The sequence below is a fragment of the Chiloscyllium plagiosum genome, unplaced genomic scaffold, assembly GCF_037043375.1.
Source record: "Chiloscyllium plagiosum isolate Xiang-an unplaced genomic scaffold, Cpla_swu_hap1 HiC_scaffold_50, whole genome shotgun sequence".
NCBI lineage: Eukaryota > Metazoa > Chordata > Chondrichthyes > Orectolobiformes > Hemiscylliidae > Chiloscyllium > Chiloscyllium plagiosum.
In genome coordinates this window covers 22416169-22442841 of record NW_028270188.1, presented here as the reverse complement: position 1 = coordinate 22442841, position 26673 = coordinate 22416169, and positions in this window count along the sequence as shown.

Below are 26673 nucleotides of genomic sequence, written 5' to 3'. Positions count from 1 at the left end.
GAGGGACACCATGGGGTAGGGTGGGTAGTTAATGAGGTGAGTTCGATAAGATAGCACCAGGAAACTAGCTCGGCCTCGTGCAGACAATCCCCCTTGTCACCCTCAATGAAAATCATTCAAAGATAAATTATTGTTAGATTCAGATGGATGAGTTGAAGACTCTGCTGACCCCATTCACAGTTACAGAGTTGCAGAACAAATCCTCATCCAAAACTCTCCATCATCTGTTCTCACACCTATATTCTGTTCACCATCATTCCTGGTAATACTGGCTTATTTTGCCGGATGCTTTCGAAATGTCTATATCACAGCATTCTGAAACCTGTGAACACATCCTTCCATGATATTGTTGCTCAATCTCACCCTCTCTGTCTATATCCAATACCACTTTCATTTACAGTCATGTACAGAGACAGGCCCTTCAGCCAAAACTGGTCCATACCAACTAAAATGTCTGTCCACATTTATCCCATGTCCCTGCACTTGGCCCATATTCTTCTCTGCCTTTCCTATTCATATATTGCTCGAACAAAGTGCAGCGAGGTTTTGTGACATCAAGAAACGCCTCAGGAAAGATCTCGCTGAATCTACCATTCATCTAACCCCAGCAATCAGATTACACAGAATCAATTTGACTGGAGGTTATAAACAAGAAGTACAAGCAAACACTGGTGTAATATGTGCATGAAAGTCAATACTGCAGGGAAAAAATGTGTACGTTCCAAACAGGAATTAGATATACAAGCGTTTGCAGGCAAAACTCAACGGGTCTGGTACCATTTGAAGGAAAAAAGTCGAAAGTTTGGCCCTCGAATAGCACAGCAGGTCAGGGCGCATCCAAGGAGCAGGAAAGTCTATGTTTCGGTCATAAGCCCTTCATCAGGAATTCATTTCAGAATTCACTTTTTGCTTATCCTCCGTAGGAAGACAGTGAGTCGACATTTTTAATTTGGGGATTCTTCATCCGAACAGTTTTTGTTTCAGATCTCCAGTATATGCAGCTCTTTGTTTTAGTTTAGATCAGCAATTATCTTGCATACTGCAGTATTAATGGACAACTTGATCTGGGAAGAAGGGGAAGGGGTGAGGGCAGAAGAGCCCGCAATGTGTCAGTCACAGCTTAAGGCCCTGTCATTCAGAATGTAAATCCTGGGGTGGAGGTAAAGGAGGGCTTGTCGGAAGCACCGCACTGGAATTCAACATCATTTCAACAGATGTGACAAATCCAGAGAAAGTGGGAGGATGCAGGTTCTCTCGCAGCTGGTCATTGAGTGGCACAGTGGTTAGCAATAGTGCCTTACAGCACCAATGACCTGGGTTCGATTCCACCCTTTGGTGACTCTCTGTGCGGTGTTTGCACCTTCTCCCTGTGTGTGTGTGAGTTTCCTCTGGGTGTTTGGTTTTCCTCTCACAGCGAAAAATGTTCAGGTTAGGTTCAGTGACCTCACTAAATTGTTCCGCAGTATCCAGGGATATGCAGGTTCGTTGGATTGTCTATGGGAAATGCGGAGTTACTGGGGTAACGTTTGGGTTTGTTGGTCGGGATGTTATCTTGAGGGTCAGTGTGGACTCGGTGGGCCAAATGGCCTGGTTCCATACTGCAGGACTTCTATAATGTCCATGTAGTTGTCTGTGTTTGAAAACTTTTCCCAGGATCCTACCTATAAGTGCTAACAGAATTTGCCTCAACAAAATGCTACACCTTCCGTTTGTCTAACATGAACTCCATCAGCCACTCCTTGTCCCTTTAGCGTATCTGATCAGCGTCCCGTTTTACTCTGAGTTAACCATCTTTACTGTCCACTACCTCACCTATTTTGGTGTTATCTGCAAACTCGCTAACCATGCCTATTGTATTCACATCCAAATCATTTTATAAAATGACAAAATCCATTAGATCCTTGTGGTACACTGCTGGTCACAGGCCTCCAGACCAAAAAAAAGTTCACAAACATTTCCTTCATCTATTACATTCGAGCCAATTACCTCCAAATCTCCCTGTATTCCATATGATCTCACCATGCTAACCATGTCTTACTAAAGTCCACATTCCAATCCACAGTTCTATTTCTGAGCCTTCATTAATCTTATTCGTCACTTCTTAAAAACGCTAAATCAAATTAGTGAGACACGATTTCCCACATGCAAAGTCATGTTGACAATCGCTTATCGGAATTTACATTTCCAAAGACAAGTAAATCCTGTCCCTCTGAATCCCCTCCAACAAGTTACTCACCAATTACATCAGTCCCACTTGTCTACAGTTTCCTAGCTTTTCCTTATGAACTGTTGTTTAACAATGGCACAAACGTCCCTGTGACTGTCCATGATACAAGTATCTCAACCAGAGACCGAACAATTACTTCCCTCGCTTCCCAATAGATTCTGGGGTACACCTGATCAGTTCAGGAATCATAGAACAGTGCAGCACAGGCCCTCGAGCTGTTGTTGTCGTGCCGGCACTTTATCCTACTCTAAGGTCAGACTAACCATCATGCCCTTCATTGTACTAAAATCCATCTTCTGTACTATGGACAATTGCAAGATATCACCATTCATTTCCCCAAGTTCTCTACCTTCCATATCCTTCTCTACAGTAAATACTTACACAAAATATTTATTTTGTACCTCACCAATCTCCTGTATCTCCAAACATAGGTCAGTTTGGTGATATTTAAGGGGTCCTGTTCTCTCCCTAGTTACTCTTTAGACCTTAATGTATTTGTAGAATCTCTTTGGATTGTTCCTTACCCTACTTTCGAAAGATATCTTATGTCTCCATTTTGCCCTTCTGATTTCCCTCTTGGATATTAGCCTATCCCTGGTACTCCTCGATGGATTTACTTGATCCCAACTGTCTGTACCTATCATTTGCTTCGGCCTTTTCTTGAACAGAGCCTCAATTCTGCTCGCCCTTCAGCATTCCCTACACCTACCAGCCTTACCCTGCTCATTGACAGGAACATGCTGTCGCTAGACTCTGTAACTCATTCGTGAAGGCCTCCTACTTTCCTGCCAATAGCTTCTCCAAAACAGCTTTCCAAAGTGCCAACATAAAACGTTCAAGGTTGGCCTGACTCAACTTACAACCTTAAAATTTATATTAGGACTATTCTTCTCCATAACTAACAGTTACTGCATAACAGGCTCAAGAGCAGAATGGCCTCCTCCTTTCCCTCTGTAACAGACTAGAGAGGCTGAATGGCCTTTCCCGTCCCTTTGTAACAGGGGCATGGGGACAGAATTACTTCCTCCTGTTCCTGCGCTGCAGTCTAGATGCGTTGAATGATGTCCCAAGGTTATGGAAAAATTTGACAACAGTGCACATAAAACCAGGAGCAACATTACACGAATTCAATGGGCAATAAACATATACACTGGTTTATTGGCTCTGGAAATTACCCCACCAGTCACCTTATGCAGCTGGTCTGTTACTTTATCACTGTCTCCCTTTATAAACAGCATGTAATATATACAGTCCTGCAGTGTTCTTGCTCTACTCCCACATACACGGAAGAAACAATAAGAAGATAGAAAGATTTATGGTCCATCCCTAAGCAACGCCCATCCATTCCACCCACACCGAGTAAATTTTCCCTTTTATTGGGATATGAAAAGTGATATCAGGAAGGGGTTAACTGGACCTGTTTGTTCAGTGACTGTCATTAATATTAGTATCCATGAGTTGCAATTACTCCAGTGGACGGTTTCCTTCCTTTAATGATAAGTGGGTTCCGTTCAATGTGTTATCCCACAGTATGGTGGGAGCATCACCAACAGTGTTAACAGGGATCAGCAGCTCCAGAGACAGGGGGGAGAGATTAGAATCTGTGCACAAGAGTCTGGAATGCTTCAGCAATGGATCACAATCTGAGAACATTAGACTGGAATGTCCCAAGAATGGACAGGAGTTTACACAAGGATGTTTGGTTTCTTTCTACGTATTATGATCGAAGGTCATTATCGTGGCGGATCAAATATGCACTTTACATTATGCAATATTTTTATTATCCAATCCTGGTTTTTGTTAACGTACCTGGTAAGTCTCACTGTTCAGACATTAATTGTATAAATCATGTTTGACAGTAATACTGTTCTTTCATTCACTCGTCCTCCTTGCCACTATTATTGTTTCTGCTGAGACTCTAAATCCAGATATTCACTTGACAAACCACTACTAAATTGTTAATTCACTCTCTCCCTCCTTGTTTCTGGCAGTGTTACTCATGGGTTGCTATGTTGACTTGCTCAGTTTCAGCTGTGAATATGATTCGTTGTATCACTGAACTTGCTATCTAAATATTGAAAGCATTGAGGTCACTATCTTCTGTTCTGGTTACAAACTGCATTTCCTTCCTCTGACTCCATCTCATCCCGGCAATATCTTAAGCTGAAATAGACAAATGACAGCAGTGGTGATTCATTTGACCATGAACCAATTCCTGATACTATACGCTGACCATTCATAATTTTAACTACTGATAAATCCAGCATATACTTCACTGGCTCATCCCATCTGCTATTTTATCCATGAGCTGTGAAATACAATCTTAAAGATGGCATTCGTCTGTTGCTGACACTCACAGCTGCAAACCTGCGGAAACAAATCTGAGTCAATACTCCACAGCTCATATCTAATAACGCACAGAACTCCCCATCCATCCGTCATTCCTGTGCGTACTGATCTATAATGTTATTGGGTCCGCAATGCCTTTACCTTAATATTCTCAAGCACGTCATTAACAGCTGCCCATGAACTGTTTCTTCATTTCCCCTTCCCCCACCTCACCCCAGTTCCAAACTTCCAGTTCAGCACTGTCCCCATGACCTGTACTACCTGCCTATCTACTTTTCCACCTAACCACTACACCCTGCCTCTCCCCCGACCTATCACCTTCATCCCCTCCCCACTCACCGATTGTACACTATGCTACTTTCTCCCCACCCCCACCCTCCTCTCACTTATCTGTCCACCCTTCAGGCTCTCTGCTTGTATTCATGATGAAGGGCTTTTGCCCAAAACATCGATTTAATTGCTCCTCGGATGCTGCCTGAACTGCTGTGCTCTTCCAGCACAACTAATCCAGAACTATCTCTGCCCATTCTTCTAAGCCCTAACAGTTGTTCACATTTAAACTGATTTCCTCCATGTGTGCTCTCTCATAGACAATGACTTTCACATCTAACACTGCCCGAGACCCCCACACACATACACTCATAAAACCCCTTGCTTTGAACTGATGCATGAAGATACAGAGACGTTAATTTATGGGAGCCCATTTACTGTCACTCGCAGAATGGGCGGCAAATTGTACGTGTTAGTCATTTACGCAGTGCAAATGTAGCAGCAATATACCTGCAACGTTTTGCAATACTGCCATGCTGGGCAGCTGGTCCAGCTTACTGAACAATACGCTAGCACAGTCTGCACAGCTCCCTATGCTGGCCAGATAGTCCACCTTACCAAGCAATACACAAGCATAGTCTGCACAAATCCTCATGCTGGGCAGATCGTCCACCTTATTGAGCAATACACTAGCTTAGTCTGCACAGCTCCCCATGCTGGCCAGATAGTCCAGTTTACTGAGAAATGCACTGGCATAGTGTGCACAGCTCCCCATGCTGGGCAGGTAGTCCAGTTTACTGAGCAATACACTAGCACAGTCTTCACAGCTCTCCTTGCTGGCCACATAGTCCAGCGAACTGAGCAAAACACTGGGATAGTCTGCGCAGCTCCCCATGCTGGGCGGATAGTCTGGTTTACTGAGCAAAACACTGGGATAGTCTGCACAGCTCCCAATGCTGGGCAGATAGTCCAGTTTTTACTGAGCAATGCACTAGGATAGTGTGCACAGCTCCCCATGCTGGGCAGATAGTCTGGTTTACTGAGCCATACACTGACATAGTCTGCATAACTCTCCATGCTGTCCCGATAGTCCAGCGAACTGAGCAAAATACTGAGATAATCTACACAGGTCTCCATGATGGGCAGATAGTCCGGTTTACTGAGCAATACACTGGCATAAGCTGCACTGATCTCCACGCTGGGCTGTCTACTTGTCCCAGTTTATAGTTTCTGCGTTTGTTCTGTGAGGCAAATTCAGAATTTAGTGGAACAGATTTGGTCAGCTGATCTGGCAATGCCTTTATTCAATGATCTCATTCTTGTGACCTGGCCCGCCAAGGTCTCACTGCTCCAGATAGACCCACTCCCTTATTTGTTTCCTCATATTTCAACAACATGCTCTGTTTCTGTATAAATTGTCCGTTTCTATCTTTAATGTGAATGTCTCTGTCCATCTGTATCTTTCCCTGGCCTTGGTGTTTCGTTGTGTTTTGTATCGAATACTGGCATTATGAAGTTCAGAAAAAATGTAATAGTGCGTGTCAGGCTATTGTTCGCTTCCCGTTGTGTCCCATGTGTTACTCCATGGACAGGGGAGTGTGTACTGGGCTTTTGTTCACTTCCTGGTGCGTCCCTTGAGGTGCTTCATGAAGAGGTGTGTGTGTGTGCTGGGCAGTTGTTCACTTGCAGGTGTGTCCCATGTGGTGCTCCATGGACAGGAGGGTGTGTTTCGGGCTGTTGCTCACTTCCCGGTGTGTCCCAAGTTGTGCTCCATGTTGGACAGGGAGTTTCAACATATTTGACTCATGTCTTTAAAACTTGGTCTGTGCGTGTCCACTGAAAGCCTGTGTTTGTCCCTCTCAGCTAATCACGTGGTCAGAAACACGAGGAGGATCCTGAATTATAATTATAAAGGAGTAGATATCTCACTTTTAGCGGAGGGAAGTCTGATTGCCTCCTGTTATTGAAAAGTTAGTGGAAGGGCTGGGGTGGTTTGCTGGAGGTTGTTCTGTGAGCTGCCTCAGACATTCAGGGAAACCAGAGGATTTGGTGACCCAACTCAGGATGAAACATGGGGACTGTAGTTACAGCATCTGGGTCTGTAACATGAACAACAAATGGAGCAGAGGCTGCAGAGAGGGGAAGCTCTGAAACCACGAACTGGGTTGCGTGTGGGGAAAGGGATCTGCAAAATTTGTCTGTGTCTTAACGTGAGTACAGGCTCTCACTCTGATTCCTTAAACATACACACACAGACCCTCTTTCTCTCACACACGGACAAAAGCATACACATCCTCTCTCTCTCACTCGCACGCGAATTCCCCCCCCCCCCACCCCCACCCCCACCACACACACACAGACACACACTTCGCAACTCTCGCACAGACACACATATAAATCTGGGGGGCGAATTTGCATTTGCAGATTTATATTTGTGGATAGATTGTATTTTGTTCAAAACAACATTCAATTTGTACGCAGCCAATCAGTGTGGCATTTTATAAAGTCCTGCTTTGGAAATAAAACCAGGATGACTCCCGGGTAAAACAAGTCGGACTCCACTCAAGACCTTCCATAATTTGTGTCGGGAAGGTCACATCTTAGCAAACATAATAAAATTCTTTGAGGAATAACAAAGTTGACAGTGGAGAAAGGACTGTAGATATCATGTACATGGACTTCAGTAAGCTGTTTGATGAGATCGACTAATGAATGTGAAGGTGAAGTCGCAAGGCGTCCAGGGTGTACTAGCTAGATGGATTAGAGAATTGGCTGGGAAACAGGAGACAGAGAGTAGTAATGAAATGGAATTTCTCAAAATGGACAACTGTTCTGTGTGGTGTGTTTCACAGGGATCCGTGCTGGGACCACTTTTTGTTGTGATGTACTTACATGATCTGAAGGAAGGTATAGGTGGTCTGATTAGCAAGTTTGCAGATTACACTAAGATTGGTAGAGTAGCAGAAAGTTGAGGGAATGTCAGAGAACACAGCTGAATGTAGATAGATTGGAGAGTTGGATGAAGAACGGGCAGATGTGAGGTGATGCATTTTGGAAGATCCAATTCGAGAACAAATTATACAGTAACTGGAAAAAGCCCTGGGGAAAATTGATGTACAGAGAGATCTGGGTGTTCAGGTCCATTGTTCGCTGAAAGTGGCAAGTCAAATGAATGATCATGAAGGCATACAACATACTTTCTTTCCTGCATTCTAACAATTTAAGAAGTGGAGGACCACAGACCAGTTAACTCGCCACCCACAGGAGAAAATCTGTTGGAATATATTGCGTACAAGAATAAGCAGGCCGTATTACGGTTGTATAGGACTTTGATTCGACCACATTCAGAAAACTATGAACAGTTCTGGTTGCCACATTACTGAAAGGATCTGGATGCTTTGGAAAGAGGGCAGAGGATTTTCACCAGGATGTTGCCTAGCATGGAGAGAACGATATATAAAGAGAGATTCGATAGATTAGGGTTATTTTCATTAAAAAGACGGAGGTTGAGGGAAGACTTGATTGAGGTTTACAAAACCATGAGAGGTGTAAATACCGTGGATAGCAAGAAGTTTATTCCCAGAGTGGGGGAGTCAGTTACGAGGGATGAAGAATTCATGACGAAAGGGGTAGAGTTTATTGTGGAAATGCTCGAAAAGTTCTTTGCACAGAGGGTTATGGATGCTGGGTTGCGTTGCCAGTGGAGGTGGTAGAGGTGGGGACGAAAGCGTCATTTAAGATGTATCCAGGCAGAGACGTGAATGGGCAGGGAGCAGAGAGATACAGAACATTAGAAAATAGGCGACAGGTATAGATAGAGGATCTGGATTGACACAGGCTGAGAGGACTGAAGGGGCTGTTCCTGTGCTGTGATTTTCTTTGTTATTTGTAAATACTTGTGAAAAGCGTCTGTTGATACTTGAAAGGAAAATGAAACCAAGATCAAATATGGCACAGCGAATGTGTGGATACGAGAATTTATTGTAGAGAGTAGAAAAATGATAATGAGACAAAACAGTTACATTTCGTCTGTCTTCAAAGAGGAAGATCCAGAAAATCTCCTAGAAATACCAAGTCACCATTGGACCTTTGTAACTAAAGACTAAAATAATGAGGTAGTATTTGGAAACAGAACTGTGATGAGGATTGATAAGTCTAACAGACCAGATGTAATTCAAACTGAAATTTCAGAGAAAACAGCAATACAAATGTTGATTGCAATAGGGACCACTGTATTTCTCTGTATTCGCTTCGGAAGGTTACAAATGATTTACGAAGGGAAGAAGTGGGAGAGTGGAGGACTACAAGCCTATGTTGTCATCCACAGTAGGGAATCTGTTGCAGCCTATTGGACACTGAGTAAGTAATAGCAAATTTCAAGAGAGTTGTTCTGCATTTATGAAAGGGAAGTTAAAATTTACAATTTTGTTCTTGAAGACATCTTTCTGTAGATATAAACAATGGCCAATCAGTGAATGTGGTACAGTCAGATATTCAGGAGGAATCAGCACACAGAGTAAGTTATCAGAAAACTTTAAAGCAAAGTGTATTGGGAGGAACATATGCAAACGGCAAATATGCATTAGAGAAAACATTGGAGAACATAGATGGCTGTAGAAGGCTGTTTATGTGACTGCAGACCGGTGTACGCTGGTGTGCCACAGGTGTCCGTGCTGCGCTCCTTTAAACGCCTTCATTTAAAGGGAATCGAATATAGACGATGAAATATCAATTAGACTCAAAGTGTCAGCTTGCTCTCTCTTTACGGATGCTGTCTGACTAACTGTGATCTCTAGCATGTGTTGGTTTCAGTACAGATTCAGCTTCTGCAGTAATGTGCTCCTACTAGAAGTAAAGACATTCTGCACTAGTAACACAGAGAGTTGGGGAGACTGTACCTGGACTATACCTGTACAATTTTGATGCCTTGATCTAAGTAAAATATTCTGATCACATATACTGAATGGGCATTCTCCTGACTAATCTCTCAGATGGTACAATGGTCTGCTGAGGAGACTTGGTCTGAGATCAAGGCGGGAATCTGTGTGTGAAACTGGAGAACGTTGATTGATTGTTATATGAGAACTTCACGTCTGTTTACTTGGGAAAAAAAGGAGGCAGGTACAGAATTCAAGAAGATGCACAGGGAAGGTCTTGAACAGATTGATGTAAGATGGGAGTAGGGATTCATGGTTTTGGCTGGTATAAAACTGGACCAATCCCCAGGTCCAGATTAGTTACATCTCAGGCTGCTGTTGGAGACAAGGGATGAAAGGCGCTGATGCAAATGTTTAAGTAGAATCTGGTCACAGGTGTAGTGCCTGAGGACTGGAGAACACCCTTTATAGGAAGTGTTGTAGAGATAGAGCAGGGAACTATAGACTAGTGTGTTTCAAATCGGTGTTAGAGAAACTTTTGTAAAAAATATGTGGTGGTAGAAGGCTGTTTGTGTGACTGGAGAGCGGTGTCCCCTGATGTACCACAATGATCAGCGCTGTGTCCCTTATTATTTTTGGTATTTATAAATGATGTAGGTGTGAACGTGGAGGGGAATGGCATCGTGATAAGTAAGTCTGTGTTTGACACAAATATTGGCTGGGTGTTTGGCAGTGAGGAGGAAGTTCTTATGTTACAGGAAGATACAGATGGATGGATCAATGGCAGATAGGACGTAACCCTGATAAATATTAGGTGATGCACTTTGGAGGAAGGAACCAGACAGGAGAGTACACAATGAATGGCAGCACACCACGAAGCTCAGATGGTGCTTCTCTACACATCCGTGAATGTAACGGGGGAGGATCAAAGATTACGGAAGAAAAACAATGGAAAAAGGTAGGCTTATCCTTTACTCATCGAGGCATAGATTACAAGAGCTATGTAGCACTTTGGTTAGGTCAAGATGGAATACTATTTGGGGTTCTGGGAGCAACATTACAGGCAGGAGGTGATTGTTCTGGAGGGGGCACAGAGATTCACCAGAATGTTCCCAAGGATGGAGCATATCAGCTATGGAGAGAGGTTTCATAAGCTCCAGAGAAGGCTTTGGGGGGCGTGATTCAGGATACGATTACGGGGGTCATGGATAGGGTGGATTGACAGCAGCTGTTGCTTTTAGACAAAGAGCCAAGAACACACTTTTAAAGGGAAGGATTTGATATTTAGAGAGGAATCAGGGATTGTCTTTCACCAAGAGGGTTATGGGGTCTGGAATGTGCCTACTGAGGATGGGGTGGGGGGGGGGAGGGGGCGGAATGTTATCACGGGTCACGTCACAACCATTAAAAATTATTTGGACAAGCACTTGAAGTGTCAAACCATTCATGGGACTGATGTAGTAAAGTTGGAATAATATAGATCGTGCAGTAATTTTGATGCTACACAGGCTATGCTTCTGTGATTATATGGCTGTGGAAGGTCAATCATTGAACAGCTTAAGACAGGAAGTAATAGGTTTCGGAGCAGTACATTAAACAAGCATGAAACGTAGAAATTTCTCAAAGTACAATATACCAAGATGAAATGTTGGCAATGATAATTGTAGCTTCGTTACAGTCGAAAACCAGCAAATGGTGAACAGGAAAATGGCAGACTATGAAGCAACTACTTCAATTCTGCCTTCATGAAAGAAGAAAAATAAAAACTTACAAGCAATTCCAGGTCGACTGAGAAAAGCCAGGAAATACAATCTTATCCGTAAATAAACAGTTTTGAAGAAAATATTTGGTCTGAAATTCGATAAATCCCAATGGCCTAATAATCTTTATCTCCGATTCCTGAAGGAGGTGGCCATGGTAATAATGAATACTTTGCTTGCTGTCTTCCAAATTCCTGATGATCGAATTGACAGATTTGAGAGCAGAAAATATAACCCCAGTATTTCTAAAGGAGGCAGGGAGAAAGCAGGGAATTACAGTCTGCCTAGTGCCAAAGAAGCAATCAGGACAATACAAGAGTCTATTAGAAAGAATATTTTGCCAGGGAACTTTGAGAATTAAATTAATTTGAAAGTAATGAACATGGATCAAGTCAATGCCAAATTATTAAAGGTGAATCATATTTGAGAAACCGACTGTGAAATAAATTATGGCGAAGCAATAGATGCAGTTAATTTGGATTTTCTAAAACTTTTTGATGAAGTCCCAAGTCTTGTGTTGTGAAAATGCTACTCCTTTAACAAAGTCATGCTGTCCTTGTTTTTTTTTCAAAGATGTCTTAAAAGCAGTGAATCCGAAATATCTTGGTTTGACTGCTCTAAAATAAGGAGCAAGCTATGCTAGATCTGGTCCTGTGTAATGAGACAGGAATAATTAATAACCTCATCGTTAGAATCAACTTGGAAGGAATGATCACAGTATGGTTGAATTTAAAATACAGATGGAGAGTGTGAAGATAAAATCCAATACCAGGGTACTGTACTTAAATAAGGGAGACTACTTTAGAATGCGAGTGGACTTAGCTAAAGTCGACTGAAAACAAAGACTTTATAGTGAGAGTTGATTAGTAGTGTAGGATTTTCAAAGAAATTTTTAAAAAGTCCTTAGCAAAAGTATATCACTGAAAAGGAAATACACTAAGAAAAGGGGTAATCTGCATCGGGTGTCTGAGCAATAATCGAGACTACCAAGTTTAAAGAGAAGGCATGTATAGTGGCCAAGAACAGAAGGAACCTAGAAGATTGGAAAACATTAAAGGTCAACAGAAAGGCATGAAAAGAGTTATAAAGAAAAGTAGGATAGAACACAAGAAAAAAACTAGCACAGAATATGAAAATAACTTGCAGATGATTCCCTAAATATATAAAATGAAAATGAGTGGCTAATGTAAATGGCCTTTAGAGGATGAGAAGGCGCATTTAGTTATAAGATATGATGAAATGACTGAGGCATTTAGCACTTTTTTTTTTGGAAGATACTAATAACATGCCAGTAATTGACAAAGAGATGAGGGTAGGTGAGGACATGTGCATAATCATTATTACGGAGGAGGTAGTGTTGGGTAAGCTAATGGATCTAAAGGCAGACAAGTCCCCGAATGAAATGCATCCCAGGGTACTAAAAAAGATAGCGGGCGAAGTATCAAGTGCAATTGTGGTATTTCTTATTTAAATTTAATGAACAATGAGGCAGTCCCAGCAGATTGGAAAACAGCAAATGAAACGCCACTGTTTAAAAAAGGCTGGCAGATAAAACATGGGGAATTATAAACCTGTTAACTTAATCTGTGTAATGGGGAAGATGTTGGAGTGTATTATCAAGGGAGAAATAGCCAGGCATTTTGATAGAAATCGGCCCATTGTGCAGACACAACATAGTTTCCTGAAGGGCAGATCATGCTTTTCAAGTCTGTTGGAAATTTATGAGGAAATTATGAGCAAGGTAGACAACTAGGCACAAGTGAATGCAGTGTATCTAGGTTTCCAAATGGTCTTCGACAAGGTGCCGCACAATAGACTGCTGCAGAAGGTAAAAATGGAACGCGTTATGGGTAAAGTATTAGTATGGATAGAAGATTGGTTGACCAACAGGAAGCAAAGGGTGGGTCTAAATGAGTGCTATTCATATCTGGCAATCAGTGACTAGTGGCGTGCTTCAGGGATCAGTGTTGGGACTGCGATTATGGAGTTGAGAGCATCCGTAGTTTGTCAAAGTTTGCAGATGACACGAAGATAGTTGGCAGAGCAACGTGTGCAGAGATCTATGAAACGTTTTAGAGGAGCACAGATACTTTGAGTGAGTAGGCAAATGTCTGGCAGATGAAATACGATGTCAGTAAATGTGAATTCATCCGTTTTGTTGGGAATACCAGTAAAAAGGATTGTTACTTGAATGGTGAAACGTTGCAGCATGCTGCTCTGCAGAGGGACCTGGGTGTCAATGTGCATGAATCACACAATGTTGGTCTGCAGATACAGCAAGTACTGAGGAAGGCAAATGGTATGTTGTCTTTCGTTGCTGAAGGTATTCAATTTAAAATCAGGTAAGCTATTTTGCAGCTGTACAGGGTGCTGGTGAAGCCACACCTGGAGTATTGTATTAAGTTTAAGCCACCTTACTTGAGAAAAAATGTACTGACACTAAATGGAGTGCAGAAGAGTTTCACTGGGTTGAATCCGGAGTTGAGAGATAATTTGTTGGTTGTTCAGAAAGTTACGTTATTCTATCTGCTATCCTCTTGTGTTTCATTCAGCTGCATCATTCCTGGAATATCCACCCTAAACCTGCTTAAGTCAATGAGCAAAGGTTGGGTCTGCCCAATTCCTTGAAATGATTTGAGGAGGTCTGTCCTGGTCCATAACAGTGTGTAACAGCTAGATCTAATATACTGGCATGGGTTGAGAATGGGAGAGTTTAAATGAAAAAGTGAATCAGTATAAACAGTTCTATATATTTTGGAGTGGAAAGCAATGACTAGCATGATAATCCAGGATTTGATGTTTGGACCCCAGCTATTCAGAAAGCATATTAAACATTTGCTCAAGGGCATTGTATGTAATCTTTCCAAATCGGCTGATGGCCCCAAATTGAGATTGTGAGTGGGTGATCAGGATGTAAAGAAGTTCGAAGGTGAAGACAATTGGAGGGAATGGGCAAATACGTGGCAGGTGAAGAACAACGTGGATAGACGTGACATTGAGCACATTAGTTGGAAAATAAAATAACGGTTAGCATTTCAAAAGGAATTGATGTAAACTCGTGAAATAAGTGTATACTTTTGTTGACTTCTTTACAAATTGACGGACCGACGTTCCTACTTCAATTTATATCCAGATAGTTAATCACTTCAAAGGATGTAGAGTATACAGTGTAAAAATCATTTACATAAAAGACAAAATCCATTAGATCGTTGTGGTACACTCCAGGTCACAGGCCTCCAGTCCAAATAAAATATGCCGCACCAGTATTACCTTCATCTCTTACCTTTGAGCGAATTATCTACAACTCTCCCTGTATTCCATGTGATCTAACCATGTTTAACAGTTTACCACGCAGAACATTTTTGAATGCCTTAGTAAAGTCCATATTCTATTCCACAGTTCTATTTTTGTGCCTTTATCATTCTTATTCGTCACTTCTTCAATAAACTAAATCAAATTAGTGAGACAAGATTTCCCACACGCAAAGTCATGTTGACTAACGCTAATCGGAATTTACCTTTCCAAACAAAAGTAAATCCTGTCCCTCAGAATCCCCTCCAACAACTTACCCACCAATGACATCAGACCCACCGGTCTACAGTTTCCTCACTTTCCCTTACCAACTGTTCTTAAACAATGGCACAACCTTACCTGTGGCTGTACATGATAAAAATATCTCAGCCAGATATACAACAATGGCTTCCCTAGCTTCCCATCAGATTCTCGGGTACACTTGATCAGGTCATAGAACACAGAACAGTGCAGCACAGTACGGGCCCTTGAGCAGTTGATGTTGTGCCAGCAGTTTATCCTACTCTAAGATCAGACTAACCTATGTGCCCTTTATTGTGCTAACTTCCAAGTGCCTATCCTAGAGTCACATAAAAGATCCGAGGGAGTTATGCACCTTAATGCATTTTAAGACGGCCAGCTCCTCATCATCTGTAACATGGACACTTTTCAATATATCACCATTCATTTCCCCAAGTTCTCTCCCTTCCATATCCTTCTCCACAGTAAATACTGATGCAAAATATTTATATAGTATCTCACCAATCTCCAATAATTCCACACATAGGTCACTTTGCTGATCTTTAAAGGGCTCTGTCCTCTCCCTAGTTACTCTTTTGACCTCAATGTACTGGTAGATTCTCTTTGGATTGTCCCTTACCTTATTTTCGAAAGGTGTTTTATGCCCCCAGTTTACCTCCTGATTTCCCTCTTGAGTATTAGCCTTCAGCCCTGGTACTCCTCGATGGATGTACTCGATCCCTACTGTCTGTACCTATCATATACTTCCGTCTTTTTCTTGAACAAAACCGCAATTCCACTCGCCATCCAGCATTCCCGACCGGCCTTGCATTGTTCATGAACCGGAACATACTCTATCTAGACTCTGTAATCTCAGTTGTGACGGCCTCCCACTTTCCTGCCACGAGCTTCTCCCAAGCAGCTTTTGAAATTGCCAATATAAAACGTTGAAAGTGTGCCTGATTCAATTTAGAACTTTACCATTTATGTCAGGACTGTTCTTCTCCATAAGTATTTTAAAACTGGTAGTTACTGAATAACAGGCTCAAGAAGCAGAATGGCCTCCTGCTGTCCCTCTGAAACAGACTCAATAGGCTGAATCGCCTCCTCCTGACCCTCTGCAACAGACACGAGAGGCTGAATGGCCTCCTTTTGTCCCTCTGTGACACACTCAGTGGGCTGAATGGCTTCCTCCTGTCTCTCTGTATCAGGCTCAATAGGCTGAATGACCTCCTCCTGTCCATTTGCAACAGACTCGAGAGGCTGAATGGCTTCCTCCTGTCCATTTGCAACAGACCCGAGAGGCTGAATGGTCTCCTCCTATCCCTCTGCAACAGACTCGAGAGGCTTTATGGACTCTCACTGTCCATCTGTAACAGGGTCAAGAGGCTGAATGGTCTCCCCCTTATCCCTCTGTGACAGACACATAGAGACAGAATTACCTTCTCCTGTTCCTGAGCAGCAGTCTCAATGCTCTGAATGATGTTGCAAGAAACAGCACTGCACAACGCCAATGGGCAATAAATAGTGTACACTGTTTTATTGTCTATGGATGTGTCCCCACTGGTCACCCTGTGCAGCTGGTCTGTTTATTTATCTCTATCTCCCTTTATAAACAGTATGTAATATAAACTGTCCTGCAGTGTTCTTGTACTACTCTCACAGACACGGAAGAAAGAATAAGAATACTGAAAGATTTATGGTCCATCCCTAAGCAACGCCCATCTATTCCACACAGACTGAGTAAATGTTCCCTTTTGTTGGGATGGGAAAAGTTACGTAAGTTAGGGGTTAACTGAGCCTGTTTGTTTAGTGACTGTGATTAATGCCAGTCTCAATGGATTGTAATTATCCCAGTGGAGGGGTTCCATCTTTTAATGATAAATGAGTTCCGTTGAAAGTGCTATTCCACAGTATAAGTGGGAGCACCACCGACAGCATTAACAGGGATCGACAGCTCAAGAGATGCAGTGGAGAGAGATCAGAATCTGAGCACAAGTGTCTGGAATGTTCCAACAATGAATCAGAATCTGAGAACATTAGACTGGAATGTCTCAAGAATGGACAGGAATTTATATTGGGATGTTTGGCTTCTTTCTACATATTATGATCGAAGCCCGTTATCTTGGCGGATCGAATATGTACTTTACATTATTCAATATTTTTATTTTCCAATCCTGGATTTCGTTGGTGTCCCTGGTAAGTCTCAATGTTCAGTCATTAATTTTATAAATCATGATTGACTGTAATACTGTCCGTTCATTGACTCTATTATCATTGTCTCTGTTATTGTTCCTGCTGAGACTCTAAATCGACATGTTCACTTTACAAGCCACTACTAACTGCAGCAATGAACTTGTTAATTCACTCTCTCCCTCATTGCTTCTGGCACTGTTACTCATGGGTCTCTATGTTGACCTGTCCAGTTTCAACTGTGAAACATGATTTATTTTATCACTGCCCTTGCTGTTTAAATATTGAAAGCATTGAGGTCACTATGCTCTGTTCTGCTTACAGATTGAATTACGTTCCTCTGACTACATCCCATCCCCGGCCAATACTGAGGCTTAAATACACTGGCATAGTCTACACAGATCCTCATGCTGAGCAGACAGTCCAGCTTACTGAGCAATACATTGGCACGGTCTGCACAGCTCCCTATGCTGGGTAGATAGTTCAGCTTACTGAGCAATACACTGGTACAGTCTGCACAGCTCTCCATGCTGGGCAGATAGTTCATTTTCCGAAGCAATACATTGGCATAGTCTGCACAGCTCCCCAGTTAGTCTTTTCCCCCATATTTCGCCAATATGGCGTATTTCTATCTTAATTATCTGGTTCTATCTTTATGGTGCATTTTTTTGTCCCTCAGTATCTTTCCCTTGCTTTGAGTTTTGGCTCCCTAATGTATCGAATGCTGACATTGTGAAACTCAGAAACAATGAAATGGTGTGGGGGGGGGGGGGAGGGGCTGTTGTTCACTTCCCCGTGTGTCCCATGTTCCATGTTATATATGCAATCCTGCAGTGCTCTTGCACGACTCCTACGCACATGGAAGAAAGAAAAAAGGTTGACAGTTTAATGATCATATTGAACAGGAGGGATTCAGCAGTTTTGAAACGTCTTTGAGACATAGTCTGTGCCTGTCCACTGAACGCCTGTGTTTGTCCCTCTCAGCTGATCGTGTGACCAGTAAAACAAAGAAGCCCCCGAGGATTATTGTAAAGGGGCAGGCATCGAAATTGCGTCGGAGGCTGAGGGGTGACCTTATAGAGGTTTGCAAAATTATGAGCGGCATTGATAGAGTAAATAGACAAAGTATTTTCCCGAGGGTCGGGGAGTCCAGAAATAGAGGGCATAGGTTTAGGGTGAGAGGGGAAATAGACCAAAGGGGCAACTTTTTCACATAGTGTAGTACGTGTATGGAATGAGCAGCTGGGGAGAGTGGTGGAGGCTGGTACATTTGCAACATTTAAGAGGCATTTGGATGGGTATATGAATAGGAAGGGTTTGGGGCGATAACCGGCTGGGTGCTGGCAGGGAGGACTAGATTGGGTTGGGATCTCTGGTCCGCAAGGACGGGTTGGACTAAAAGGTCTGTTTCCATGCTGTACATCTCTGTGACTCTATGAAAATCTTCTGACTGACTCCCTTTATTCAAAATTGAGTGGAGGTGTTGGGGGTGGTTTGCTGGAAGTTGTGCTGTGAGCTGCCCCAGGCATCAGGAAGACCTGCGGATTTTGTGACCCAACTCTGGATGGAGCATGGAGACTGTAGTTACAGTATCTGAGTCTGTAACATGATCAACAAATGGAACAGAGGCTGCAGAGTTTAGAAGCTCTGAATCCAGGGCGTTAGTCTGTGTGGGGAAAGGCATCTGCCAAATCTGTCTGTGACTTAACGAGGACACCCACACCTGCCATCCTTGCACGCACATGTACACACACACACACACACACACACACACACACACACACACACACACACACACACACACACACACACACACACACACACACACACACACACACACACAGTATTTCTCTCGCACACACACACATACACGCGCTCTCTCTCCCACACTTTCCCCACCCCCGTGCACACACACTCCGCATTTCTCAGATGCACACACACATAAATCTGTGGGGTGAATTTGAATTTGTAGTCTTGTATGTGCAAATGCATTCAATTTTGTTTTAAAAAATACATGCACTTTGTAGGTAGTTCGTCAATGTGGCATTTTATAAAGTTCTGCCTTGGAAATAAAACCCGTCTGATTCCAGAGTACAACACAAACAGACTTCAAACAAGGCCATCCCTGGTTTTGTTCCAGGGAGGTCACATCTTCGCAAACGTAATAGATTTCTTTGTGGAAGTGAAAATTGATATTGAGGAAAAGGCTGTAGATGTTATACAACGGACTTCGGTAAGGTATTTGTTGAGATAAGCTGACGGAGAAGGTGAAGTTGCAAGGGGTCCAGGGACTATACTAGCTAAATGGATGGAGCACAGGCTGGGCAGCAGCAGACAGCGAGTAGCAGTTGAAGTGAGTTTTTCAAAATGAAGAACTGTTCTGGGTGGTGTTTCACAGGGTTTACTGCTGGGACCGCTATTGTTTATGATACACATAAATGAACAAAAGGAAGGTAAAGGTGGTCTGATTAATAAGTTTGCAGATGGCACTACGATTGGTAGAGTAGCAGAAAGTGAAGGGGACTGTCAGAGAATGCAGCAGAAAATAGATAGATTGGAGAGTTGTGCAGAGAAATGGCAAATAGAGTTTAATCTGGACAAATGTGAGATGATGCATTTTGGAAGATCCAATTCAAGAGTGAACTATCGGGTAAATGGAAAAAGCCCTGGGCAAAAGTGATGTACAGAGAGATCTGGGTGTTCAGATCCATTGTTCCTTAGAGGGGCAGGTCGATAGAGTGGTCAACAAGGCATACAACATACTTTGCTTCCTGCATTCCATCATTTTAAGGAGGGCAGAAAAGAGAAAGTTAACTTGTCATCCTCAGGAGGGAATCTGTTGGAATCTATTGTGTACAAGAGATGACAGGTCATGTTATAATTCAGTACGGCTTTGGTTCGACAACATTTCAAATAGTTCGTACAGTTCGGATCAACACCTTAACAAAAGGATGTGGATGCTTTGGAGATGGTGCAGAGGAGTTTCACCAGGATGTTTCCTGGTATTGGAGGCAACTGACTATGAAGAGAGGTTTGGTAGATTAGGATTATTTTCATTAGACTGACGAAAGTTCGGGGGACCTGATTGAGTTCTACAAAATCATAAGAGGTATAGACAGTGTGAATAGCAAGACGCTTATTCCCAGAGTGGGGTACTCAATTTCTAGAGGTCAGGAATTCAAGATGAGAGGGATAAGGTTTTTGGGAGATATGTTCAGAAATATCATTACACAGAGTCTGGCAGATGCCTGAAACGCATTGCCAGCGGAGGTGTTAGACGTGGTCACGATAGCGACATTTATTATGTATCTAGACAGATGCATTAATGGGTAGGGAGCAGGGGGATACAGATCCTTCGAAAATAGGTGACAGGTTTAGACAGAGGATCTGGATCGGTGCAGGCTTGGAAGGCCCGAAGGGCTGTTCCTGTGCTGGATTATTTTTTTGTTCTTGGTAAATACTGGCGCAAAGTGTCGGTCCATATTTGAAAGGAAAATGAAAACAAAGCCAAACGTGGCACAGTGAATGTGTGGACAGGATAATTTATTGTAGAGAACAGAAAATTGACAGGGAGACGAAACTGTTACATTATGTCTGCCTTCACGGACGAAGATCCAGAACATATCCCAGAAATACCATAGAATTTTTGTAACAGAACACTAAAATCCTTCATACTAGTGACGTGGTAGTATATGACAACACACCTGGATTGAGGATTGATAAGTCTGACAGACCAGATGTACTTCATACTGCAATTTTAGAGAAATCAGCAATACACAGATGGATTGGATTGTGGATGACTGTATTTATCCGTGTTCAATTTGAAATGATATAAATGCATTCCAACGATTTAGGAAGGGAAGAAGAGGGAGAGTGGAAAACTACAGACCAGTTTACTTGTCATCCGCAGGAAGTAATCTTTTGCAAACTATCATAACGAATGTGATATTGGACACTGAGAAAGTAATAGCAAATTTCAAGAGAATTATTCTGCATTTATGAAAGGGAAGTTATAATTTACAAACGTTTTGTTTGAAGCTATATTTTGTAGACCTAATCATAGAGAAGCAATGGATGTGATACAGTCAGATATTCAGGAGGATTTTTAATCAGCACATACAGTATGTCAGCAGAAACATTAAAGCAAAGGGAATTGGGAGAAACATATACAAACAGGGAAGGTAAAAGTTAAGTTTGCCGTCATTTAAAGGGAATCCGAATACAGACAATGAAGGGTCAACTAGACTGAAAGCATTAACATGCTCTCTCTTGACGGATGCTGTCTGACTCACTGAGATGTCTAGCATGTGTTAGTTTCAGTACAGATTCCAGCTTCTGCAGTAACTTGTTCAGACGAACAAGAAAAACATTCTGCACTAGTTACACAGAGTGCTGGTGAGACTGTACCTGGAGCATTGTATACAATTTTGATGTCTTGATCTAAATAAAATATACTGATTCCATATACTGAATGGACATTCTCAGATTAATCCCTCAGATAGCAAAGTATTCTGCTGGTGAAACTTAGCCTGAGATCCAGGCGGGAATCTGTTTGTGAAGCTCGTGAACATTGATAGATTGAAATATGAGAGCTTCATGTCTGTTTTACTTGGGAGAAGGCCAATGCAGGGACAGAATTCGAGAAGATGGACTGAGAAGCTCTTGAGCAGATTTATGTAAGATGTGTACAGGGATTGATAGTTTTGGCTGGTATAAAATATTCACGTCCCTAGGTCCAGCTCAGTTACATCTCAGGCCGCTGCTGGAGTCAAGGGATGAAAGGCGCTGATGAAAATGTTTAAATACAATCTGATCACAGGTAAGGTACCGAGGACTGGAGAACACCCTTTATGGGAAGGGCTGTAGAGATTGACCAAGAAACCACAGACCAGTGAGTATCAGATCAGTATTCGAGAAACTACTGCAGAAAAAGGTGGTTGTCGAAGACTGTTTGTGTGTCAGTGCTGTGTTCCTTATTATTGTGGCATTCATAAATGATATAGATGTGAATGTGAAGGTGTATGGGGTGAGTGTAATAATTAGGTTTGTGTCTGACACATAGATTACTCGGGTGGTTTAGCAGTGAGGAGGAAGGTCTCACGTTACAGGAAGATACAGATAGAATGGTCAGATGGGCAGATCAATGGCAGATGGAATGTAACACTAATAAATATGAGGTGATGCACTTTGGAAGAAGGAACCAGACATGGGAGGACTCAATAAATGGCAGCAGACTCGTAAGTTCAGAGGGTGCTTCTCCACACATTCCTGAATGTGACGGGACTGGGTAATAGATTAGTTAAGAAGTAATTGGAGACAGCAGGCATAGCCTTTACTAATCGAGGCATAGATTACAAGAGTTATATAGCACTTTGGCTAGGTCAAGATGGAATACTGTGTGCAGTTCAGGGATCCACATTACAGGAAAGATGTGAATTCACTGAGAGTGGCGCAGAGGAGATTCACCAGGATGTTCCCTGGAATGGAGCATATCAGCTATGGAGAGAGGCTGGATACGCTCGGATTGGTTACTTTGGAGCAGAGAAGACTGAGGGGAACGTGATTCAGAAGGGTAAGATTACGAAGGGCATGGACAGGGTGGATAGACAGCAGCGGTTCCTTTAAGTCAGAGGGTCAAGAGCAAAGGAGCACACTTTTAAAGTGACGGGTTTGAGGTTTAGAGAGGATTTCAGAATGTTTTTTTCACCCAGAGGATGTTGGTGTCTGGAATGCACTTTTAGAGAGGGAAGTTGTTGTGGGTCATCGCACAGCCGTTAAACGGAACGAGGACAATCACTCGAAGTGTCATAACACTCATATCTATGGGGCTGATGTATGAAAGTGGGACTAATGTAGATTGTACTGTATTTCTGACTGTACAGAGATTGCTTCTGTGATTGTATGGCTGTGGAAGATCAATCACTGAGCAGCTTTAGACAGGAAATGATGGGTTTATGAAGCGTACATTAACAAGAGTGAAATGCAAAAGCTTCTCAACATACAGTATACCAAGGTGAAATGTTAGAGAAGATCATTGTATCTTCCTTACAGGCTGAAACCAGAGAACAGTAAAATTTCAGGACCATGAAGCAACCACTTTTGTTCTGCCTTCACAAACGAAAACATTTCAAAAAGTAAACTCCAAGCACTTCTCAGTCTACTGAGAAAAAGTAAATAGAATCAAATCTGTACATAAACAGTTTTGGACAAATTATTTTGACTGAAATCTGATAAATTCCCATGACCTGTTAATCTTCTCGTTGATTACTAAGGGAGGTGGCCAAGGTAATAATGAATACTCTGTTTATCCTCTTCCAAATGCTTGATGATTCTGGAACTGAATTCACAGATTTGACAGCAGCAAAGGGAGGTAAACAAAATATGGGGAATTATAGACAAGTTAGCTTTTCCTGTGTAGTGAGGAAACTGCTTGAGTGTATTATTAAGGAAGAAATAGCAAAGCATTTCAATAGAAATCCTTCCATTGCGCAGACGCAGCATGGGTTCATGAAGAAAGGTCATGTTTAACAAGTTTTTGGAAATCTATGGAGACAATACGAGCAAGATGGACAACGAGGCCTCAGTGGCTATGGTGTACCTAAATTTCCAAAATGTCTTCAACAAGTTGCCGCACAAGAAGCTGCTGCTTAAGGAAAAGGTGCAAATTGTGAGTGTAGGTGAGTGATATTCTGGCTGGCAATCAATACCTAGTGGTGTGCCTCATGGATCGGTGTTGGGGCCACAATTATTCACAATTTATATAGAAGATTTGGAGTTGAGGAAAACGTGTAGTGTGTCAAGGTTTGCAGATGACACGAAGATGCGTTTCATAGCAAAGCATGCGGAGGACTGTGAGACTTCGTGGATTAACATAGATATTTTGAGTAAGTGGGTAAAGGTCTGGCAGATGGAATACAAAGTTGATAAATGTGATATCATCCTTTTTGTTGGGAGTGCCAGAAAAAGGATTTTTATTTGAATGGGAAAACGTTGCAGCATGCTGTTATACAGAGGGACCTGCGTGTCCATGGGTATGAATGACAGAAGGTTGGTCGGCAGGTACAGTAATTACTGAGGAAAGCAAATGGAATGTTGCCCTTCATTGCTAAAGGGATTGAGGTTAAAGGCAGGGAGGTTATGTTGCAGCTGGCCAGGGTGCTGGTGAGGCCACACCTGGAGTACTGCATGCTGTTTTGGTCTCCTTACTTCGGGAAAGGTATACTGGCACTGGAGGGGGTGCAGAGGTGGTTTGTTCGGGTGATTCCAGAGGTGAGGGGGTTGGCTTATGAAGTGTAACTTAGCAGACTGGAAGTATATTCATTGGAGTTTAGAAGAATGAGGGGATGATCTCATAGAAACATATAAAATTATGCTAAGATAGAAGTAGAGAGGATGTTTCCACTGGCAAGTGAAGCTAGGAGAAGAGGGAATGGCCTCAACATTAGAGGGAAGAGATTTAGGATTGAATTGAAAAGGAATCTCTTCACCCAGAGGTTTGTAATCTCTGGAATTCCCTGCCCAGTTAAGTATTTGGTACTACTTCAGTAAACGTATTTAAAACAAAGGTAGATACTGTGTGAACAATAAAGTAAATAAGGGATACGGTGAGAGCGCGGGAAATAGATCAGAGTCCACGAGTAGATTAGTCATGATCTTATTGAATGGAAGAGGCCAACTCCTGCTCCTAGTTCTTCTCTTCTTCTGTCCTTAAGAAAGGGGAGTGGCCAGTTATCCCAGTTCAGCACCTCTGCTTTGGTTTGTTTGGTCTCATTTTTCGCAGTCTGGCTGTTTACTCAAAGCAGGCAGCAGTTGTGAAGCTACCGGACCCAAAGAGGCAGGTCCTGTTGTTCCTCCCTCTCTCTGACATCTCTCCTGTTAGAAACTGGGTTTGATTTTTTTTTTCTCCCTTTCGGTTTTGCCATGGAGTGTTTATCGGGATTATATCAAATATTTGGAACACCATCATTAAGTTGGGATAATCTGTTGGGTTTTCTGATCGGTTAAGTTGTTCTGTATTGTTTGCGTCTCACTCAGTAATCTTGCAAAGACATTCTGTTTTGATTAAAACTAAGTAATTTGACCAGCTGCATCACCCCTGGAATATCCGCCTTCGACTTGCTTAAGTCAATGAGCAAAAGTTCAGTCTGTGCTACTTCCTTGAAATGATTTGAGGGGGTCTGTCCTGGCCCATAACAGTGTATAACAGCTAGATCGAATATAATGGCATGGATTGAGAAGAGGAGACCTGACAGGAAAAAGTGAATTAGCATAAACCGTTCCATATATTTTGCCGTAAAAAGCAATGACTAGCCGGATAATCCAGGAATTGATATTTGGGCCCCATCTATTCAGAAAACAGATCAAACATTTGTTCATGGGTATTAAGTGTAATCTTTTCAAATTTGCTGATGGTACCAAACTGAGATTGTGAGTGGGTGAGGAGGATATAAAAAAGTTTCAAGTTGATTGAGACAAGTGGACGAAATGGTAAAATACGTGTCAGATGAAGAACAATGTGGATAGACGTAACATTGAACAATTTGGTAGGAAATAGATGAACAGACTCCCACTTCAAAAGGAATTCATGAAAGAAAGTTGCTGCATGAAGATAAACGTGTATACTTTTGTTGCCTTCTTCACCACCAAACTACAAGGTCCATGCAGGGCAGTTAGTTCTGAAGCCAGAAGTCAATACTGGGATTGATATTGGCACACTGACCAATATACATAGACCCACCAAGTGGGGAGCTGTATTATTGAAAAGAATCTCGACCTCTTTGTACACCAGTCACAGAAAGCAATAGTGCTGCAACAGAAAGTAGGTAGAAAGTGGAATGATGTATTGATCTTCATTTCTGGGGATTTGAGCCCAGGTGAGTCTTACTGCAGCTACACAGGGCCTTGGTGAGGCCCCATATCGAACATTGTGCAGTATTGTGTGCAGTATTGGTGTCCTTACCTAATAAAGCACAAACCTGACATTGAGGGAGTGCAGTGAAGGATGACCAGACTGATCTGTGGGATGACAGACGTGTTGGGGGAGCAGTGTTTGGGGCAACTGGGCCTGTATTCCATGGACTTTAGGAAAATGGGTGGAGATCTCAGTGGAATATATAAAACTCTGACAGGGTGAAACAGATTATCAGCGGGGATGATAATTCCACGGGCTGGGACGTCGAAAACAAGGGTCACATTATTAGGTATAGGCAAGCCACTCTGCATTGAGATGAGAATAAATGTCTGCATTCGCAGACTGGTGAACCTGGGGAATTCTGTCCCACATAAGACTGTGGAAGCTAAAGCACTGAATATAAATAAGGATATCTAGACACTAAACGGGTGCAGTTGCAGCAGGGGTTTGGTGTGGAGATACAGGATCAGCCATTGTTATATTGAATGGGAGAGCAAAATTGACGGACCAAAGTTCCTACTTCATATTTCTCTGATATATGAACACTTCAAAGGA